We start from the raw sequence: 7238 nt of genomic DNA, 5'->3' as shown, positions 1-7238 counted from the left end.
GAAACAGGCTCCAGGCTCTGAGCCATCAGCCCAGAGCCTGACGCGGGGCTCGAACTCACGGACCGCGAGATCGTGACCTGGCTGAAGTCGGACGCTTAACCGACTGCGCCACCCAGGCGCCCTGAAAAGCCAGGATTTTAATGTGAAATCGCCCAGTTTTAAAATGTTGGATCTAATTCACTGTCGTAACGGTACTATGTGGGCCAAAGAAAAGGCTCCCGAGAGCTGGATTCTGTTAGAAACCGCAGACCTCCTCACCAAAACCTCTCTTTGTTCTTCCTGACTTTTACAATCACAGAGGATGCACGGAGTGCAGAAAGGCTTAAGAACTCGTTTCCTTCAGAAAAGCTGGAGATTGCAGTCTGGTGCTGGAATTTGGGCTGGGTTTGGGTTGTTCCGCTGGATTGCTGGCTACATGGCACCGGCCGTGGCCTGTGCTTGAACCACACTGGAACATAGGACGGCCGCCCGGCCAGGCAGACGCGCCCCATTTCCAGGGTCACCTGGGTGCAGCGCGTGGTCAGCCTCTTCCCGTTATTTCTCTGACCCCATGGGAGCACCCCCGACAGGGACACCTGCTAAGCCACGTTTCTTACCACTGCCCTTTGCTCACCCCAAAGCTAGTTTGGGCCTCGGAAGCAGCAGCAGTTCCCTGGGGGCTGAGCCAGCCGGGCTCCAAGCCCACCAGCATCTGCTGTTCCTGCCGAAGCCTTGATGCTTCTAACTCCCTCCTGTTTAGGAAACTGAGGCCCGGAGAAGAAATAGGCTTGCTCGAGTCACGGAGGTGGCCCAGGGCCCTTCCAAATACCCCAGACTACAAACTACGAAGCTACCGTCCGTATTTTCTGTTTCAACGTCCTGGGGTTCCAAGACTCTCCCTCATTGCTGAATTGGCACGGAGTGTGGACTCTGTTGTCCCCTGTGCTGCCACCAGCCCAGGCTCCTGAGGCGATGACCTTGTGGCGGCCAGACGCCCAGCCTCTTCACACGGCCCTGCCCTTGTCACTCAGGTCACAGCCTGAAGTGTCCCTTGGCCCTTTCTTCCCAGCTCCCCTCTTCTGGGTTTTAAACCAAAGGAGTGGAAAGGGAGCCATGTTGTTTTTAGAAGGGGTCTGTTTACAATACACAGTGGTCACCGAGGGGGGCGGAGGGAGGTGACCTGGCTCTTCAGAAGTGCCTAGAATTTTTTGTTTTAATGTGTATTTATTTTTGATGCAGGGAGGGGTAGAGAGAGAGGGAGATGGAATCCAAAGTAGCCTCCAGGCTCTCTGAGCTGTCAGTACAGGGCCCAGTGTGGGGCTTGGACTCATCAACTGTGAGATCATAACTGACTGAGCCACCAAGGCACCCCTAGAAGCGCTTTGAGAAAATGTTCCCAAGGAAGGGCAACGTGGCACAGGCTGGGCTGGGCTGGGGTGAGGGCAGCGTCCCCTGAGCCTCTCCGGCGGGGAGGGAGGGATCCAGTCATGTAGACTGGCACCTGCCAGGGGGCCCTTCTCTCCGGCCCTTTGGGGGTGGGGCCATAGGAGAGGGCCTCCTTATGGAAAGAAGGATGAAGCCTGAGGAGAAAATTCTGGAATGGGGGCCGTAGGGAGGAGGCGGTCCATTGAAATTCCAGAGGAGTCAGGAGGGATTTTTTTTTTTAGGCTTTTAACTCCCCTGTGAGTTAGGAAATGATGCCTTGGATGGAATGGGTGTATGGGGGCCTGGGGGACACCAGAAAGCCCCCCAGAGCTACTGAAGGTTCCTGTTCCCACGCCCGCCAGTGTCCCCGCATTGGCAGGTGGCAGCACCTGCGTGGGACTGTGGGGAGAGGGGTGGAGGCGGGCCCTTTATCTTTGAAGGATTAAGAGGAAACCTGCTAAGCCATGGACACAGATTCTTGGGGAACAGGGGCCCCCAGGTTTGCGTCCATGACGCCACGACTGCCGGGACATGGGGCTCCAGGACCTACTGTGAACTGCACCCTGGGAGCCTCGGTGGGGAGTGGCCAGTTGGGTCCATCCTCACTGCTGGGACCACTGCAGCCCATGCAGTGATGTGTTGAGAAAAAGCAAAGCCCAGCAGGAACCGGGGCCGTGGACCCAACATTTGTGTCCCCCTGACATCTGTACATTGAAGCCCTAGTCCCCAGTGGGATGGCATTTGGGCAGTTGGGACTCTGGGAGGCACGTAGGTTGAGATGAGGTCACGGGGGTGGGGGCCCCCATGATGGGATCGGTGTCCTCACAAGAAGGGGAAAAGACAGCCTTCTGTCTCCCTCATGTGGGGACCCAGGGGGAAGGTGGCCCGTTGACAAGCCAGGAAGAGAGTCCTCTCAGAGAACGGAACCCATGGGCACCTTGATCTTGGACTTCTGGCTTCCAGAACGGTGAGAAGTATGTGCCTTGTTGTCTAAGCCTCCCCCAGCCTGTGGTGCTTTGCTATAACCCCCAAGCCAGGGAAACAGCCAGTATCCCTGGTGTGACTATGCAGGGCCCTGTCCCAGGGGGCCACTCCACTGGGCCCGAAAGGGTCTGTCAACTGGGTGCCAAAGTCAGACGGACCCCCATGGGGCCAGGGGAGCCCCGCGGGGGGTGTCTCTTTATCTCATTTTGTTGTTGCTGTTGGCTTTATCTTCACGATTCCAAGGCAGGACGGGGCTTAAGAGCAGAGACGTTTGATTTCCAGCCAGCTCTCCCGGTGGATGCCGGTGGGTCGTAAGAAAAAGACTTCTGTCTACACCAGTTTCTCATAGAGTATTTTAACTGTCATTCCTTCCAGTTTTGTTGTTGTTCCCTCGCTCCCTTGCAGTCCAGGGAAGTAACATAGGAGGAGGCCAAGGGCAGCTGGCCATCTAAAAAAGTAAGATAACATTGAGATGCATCTCTGTGTCACCCACACGGACCTGCCCCTACAGGCGGGGGCCCTCCCTGGTCCAGCCCACGGATGGGGCCTCCTGCGAAGGAAGGAGGGGCCTGCCCTGACCGCACAGTGTTTCTCACCCTGTGGGGCTGACCAGGCCACAAGGGGAAGGGTCAAGGGAGGACAGACCTGACGGACGGCCCCACAGTCCCCTCGGCCTTCTGCGGGGCTGTCTGGCCACAGGATGTGTGGCCCTCCTGGGGAGGGCTCTGGGCCAGCAGGCAGGGTGGGAGGCAGGCACCTGTCGACAGAGAAGCAGGGAGGTTGGTGGGTGCTGGGGACCAGGCTGGGCCTGGAATTGTATTACACTCACTGCTCCGGACCCAGCCTGCCACCACCCAGTTGGTTACTAATGGGGAACCCCCAGACTACTCCCAGCCTCATTTGTCTCAGCCATACGACTAGAAAAAACACCACCAATCCTACGCCTTCACAGATTGTCATGAGGACCAAATGTAATGGGTGTGATATTTTTAGAACTTGAGGTAGAACTCACAGGACAAGCGTTCCTGGGTGGCTCGACCGGTGGAACGTCTGGCTCTTGGTTTCGGCTCAGGTCATGACCTCATGGTGAGATTGAGCCCCGAGTCAGGCTCTGTGCTGTGAGCACAGAGCCTGCTCGGGGATTCTGTCTCTCTCTCTCTCTCTCTGCCCCTCCCCGTCTTGCTCACGCTCAAAACAACCAAACAACTGAGAACAAACTGAGGGTTGATGGGGGGTGGGAGGGAGGGGTGGGTGGGTGATGGGTATTGAGGAGGGCACCTTTTGGGATGAGCACTGGGTGTTGCATGGAAACCAATTTGACAATAAATTTCATATATTGAAAAAAAAGAAAAGAAAAAACAAACAAACAAAAAAAGACTTCAGGGGGTGGGGAGAGTGAAAATGGGTGATGGGCATTGAGGAGGGCACTTGTTGGGATGAGCACTGGGGGTTGCATGGAAGCCAACTGGACAATAAATTATATTAAAAAGAATTCGCAGAACATAAAATTCACCATCTTAATTGTACATATCAGTGACATTTGGTCCAGTCCCAGCGCTGTGCAGCCCACCTCCATCTAGTTCTAACGGGTGTTAATCACCTGCAAAGGGAACCCGGTGCCCTTTAGGCAATCACCCCTACCAACCACCGGTCTGCCCTCTGTCTCTGTGGAGTCACTGATGCTGGACAGCTCCCAGCTGGAATCATCCACTAGGGTGACCTTGTGCGTGTGGCTCCTTCCACGTAGCAATGACGTGTTCAAGGTTCATCCATGTGGCTGCACGTAGCAGTATTTCATCCCTTCTCATGGCCGAATGATTTTCCATTGTAGGCACAGAGCACCTTTGGGTGACCCGTTCACGCTTTGCGGGACACTCCAGAGCATTTACGGGTTTGGGCTACGGTGAGAAATGCTGCTGTGAACATGCGTGTGCATGGATTTGTTTGAGCGCCTGCTTGCAAGCCTTTGGGGTCCCTACCTAAGCGTGGAATTGCTGGGTGGTGTGGTAACTCACGCGGGGCTCCTTGAGCCGTTAAGTTGAAAGCATTTTTGTGAAGTCAGAGTGGGAGGAAGTGGAAATTACCATTACGTCAGTCACCTTCCCCTGAGGACACTCTGGTTTGCCCGCTGTCTTTTTAAAAACTGTCCCCTGGGCTCTGGGCGCCACCTGACCTGAGCGCATCTCAGAGGGACGACGACAGCCAACTTCTGTGTAACTAAGCTGGTATTTGTATTTTTACTCTGTGAGAGTCTCTTACCTGGCATCTGCTCAGATTAAAAAAAAAATTCTTAACTGAAAAGGGGAACTTCAGCTCTGTTGATTTGTATCAATTATATTGTTAGTTTGTATCTGTTAGTTTCTTGTTAGTCTGTGTCTGTTGAGCCAGGGAAAAAGTTTCTGAACCTTGAGGGCTAACTTTAAAGAAAAAAAAAATTTTTTTTTAAGTTTATTTATTTATTTTGAGAGAGGGCGAGCAGGGAGGTTGGTGGGTGTTGGGGACCAGGCTGGGCTTGGAATTGTATTACACTTACTGCTCTAGACCCAGCCTGCCACCCCTGGGGCAGCAAGTGGGGCAAGGGCAGAGAAAGAGGAGAGGGAGAATCCCGAGCAGGCTCTGCACTTTCAGCACAGAGTCCAGTGAGGGATGGGAACATGAACTGAGCTGAAGTCAAGAGCCAGCACTTAATAGACTGAGCCACCCAGGTGCCCCAAGAGCTAACTTCCTTATAGGACTCTTTAATGAACCAGGCTGAACAACTCTCTACATGGCCTCACATTTAGTCCCCCCAACCTGCTACAAAATGGATACTCTGATTATGCCCACTTTAGGTGAGAAACTGAGGCTCAAGCTGGGGAAACAACTTGTCCAAAGACGCACAGCTAGTGGATAGTGACATCTAGGACCCAGGTGAGGTGAGATGAGCCCAAGCTGTAAATCTCTAGTGCCTTCCGGATTCTCACAACATATCACCTATTGTGCCATCAATCTAGGGCCATCTTCAGCTCAGACCGGGTCTGGCCAACGAACAACACCATGGCACGTAACACCAGCGCCTCTCTCCCAGGATGGCATCAATCCCCCTCAGCAGCCTCTGATCCAGGTTGTGACCCAGCTGAATCAGTTCCAGCCCACGGGACCCAACCCACACACAGGCAGAAGAAGGGATGTAATCAACAGAGGCAAACACCAGTGACACTGAAAAAACAGAAAGTAACTATTCTGTTTGGTGTTTGGTTTTTTTCCCTTGTTAATTTCAAGCTGGCTCCCGCTGTCCTATCCACCTCCTTCATAATCCATACCAGAATGTTGCTAGAAAGAGACAGCAATTTAGAGAAGGTAATTTATGAAACTCTTACTCTCACTTTTCTCCTCCCGAAAACGGAGGCATTTCCCTATGTCTAGTTTTCCGGGGTTGTTCATTTCCAATCTCAGGTATTCACTCAACACGTTTACTGAGCACCTGCTACCTGCCAGGCATTGTGCTTGGCACCAAAAGGAATCAGATAGCGACTCTCCTTTCGCATCAGCTTGGGGTACCCAGGGGCACGTTTTCTCTGGCCAAGGGGGGGAGGGGCAGCTTCCTGCCCGCCCTGTTCCCCCCACCCCCCACCCCCTCCGGTCTGCTCTCTTGTAGTTGGGTCTGCCCTTCCTAGGGAGCAAAACGGAGCTGTGAGCTCTGGGGGCCTCTACGTCCTGTTCCAGAATATTCCCATCCTTGTTTCTCCAGGTGCATCCCTACTGTCCTCTCGCTGTTCTTTGCCCTGAGGGCGAACTCTGGGTCTTTCTGAGGTTTGCCTCTCTGACACTTTTACCGAAATCTGTTCCGCTTGTTCCCCTGGTCACCTTGGCTTCTGCCTTTTGAATTCTGAAGTCCTAAGCAGCATCCAAGGTTTGGGGGTGTTTCAGATGCCTCCTCTTCCCGTTCCTGTAGTGGTTTCTGTTTTCCATCAGTCGGGGTTTAAGGAGGAGGACGGCGATCTTGGGCAGACGGGGGAGGCATCTCTGCCCTTCCGAAGGGAGCAACTCTGCCAAGATGGAAGGGCGGCCTCTTCCAGGGTGCGGAGCTCTGCTGGGGTCACAGAGGCAGGGAAGCACAGGACTTCGTGTGCTCCTCCTCGGAGTCGCCTCCGGACCTCACAGGTCCCCCTGGTCACACGTGGTAAACAAAGGAGGTCAGCGCTGATTGGGCAGCTCGCCCAGACGCTGCGCCTGGATCCACTCCAGACAAACAGGACTTGAAAAGAGACGCCCTAGTGGCGAGATGCTAATTTTGCATTCTCTTTCCCAGGATGCTCAGCAGTGCTTCTGATTCCGGTTGTTAAATACATTTGCGGTATCTCCTGGTAAATGGATGCACTGAGGAGTTCTTAGAGGATGCGTACAGTTGTGTCCTGTGAATATAGTTGTTTATAAACAGTAACTGAAGTATCGCCACAACCTAAAAATGAATACATACTTGGGCTTTAAATACTGGAAGCAGAAACCAGGTTTGTTGGCTGGTCCGAAGGTAGTGAGTTATCTCAATTGATTGTTCACAGTCAGTTACAGATCGAACTCCTTGTTCTACTCTTTCCCCCCTTCTCACTACTGCACTTGACTAGTCTTTTTTTTTTTTTTAAAGGTGTCTTTGTTTCTACTTAAAAAATTTTCAAATCAACACTACCAAGTAGTCCTACCATGTTTGTATCATTGAGATAAGAGCTGGGAATACAAAAACAAACAAACAAAACAAAAAACAAAACAAAACAAAACAAAAAAGAAAAAACCAACCAAATAACAACAGCAACGCACACGTTTTAAAATATAATCCATTACCTCAACCTTCAGGAGCTAATGATGAACTTAGG

The 7238-nt window shown here is 52.7% G+C and overlaps 1 long non-coding RNA gene across 1 annotated transcript; it reads right to left on the bottom strand.

Moving 5' to 3' along the window:
• Positions 1-1143: 1143 nt before the first annotated feature.
• Positions 1144-6555, bottom strand: LOC109497685. The gene is made up of 3 exons (XR_002154046.3): positions 6204-6555; positions 3034-3145; positions 1144-2836 (listed from the first exon to the last, which is right to left on the bottom strand). It is a non-coding gene; the product is annotated as an uncharacterized LOC109497685 (long non-coding RNA).
• Between the last annotated feature and the right edge of the window lie 683 nt (positions 6556-7238).

This window comes from Felis catus, chromosome A2 (genome assembly GCF_018350175.1).
Source record: "Felis catus isolate Fca126 chromosome A2, F.catus_Fca126_mat1.0, whole genome shotgun sequence".
NCBI classification, from domain to species: Eukaryota; Metazoa; Chordata; class Mammalia; order Carnivora; family Felidae; genus Felis; species Felis catus.
This window is presented reverse-complemented; position numbering and strand designations above follow the sequence as displayed.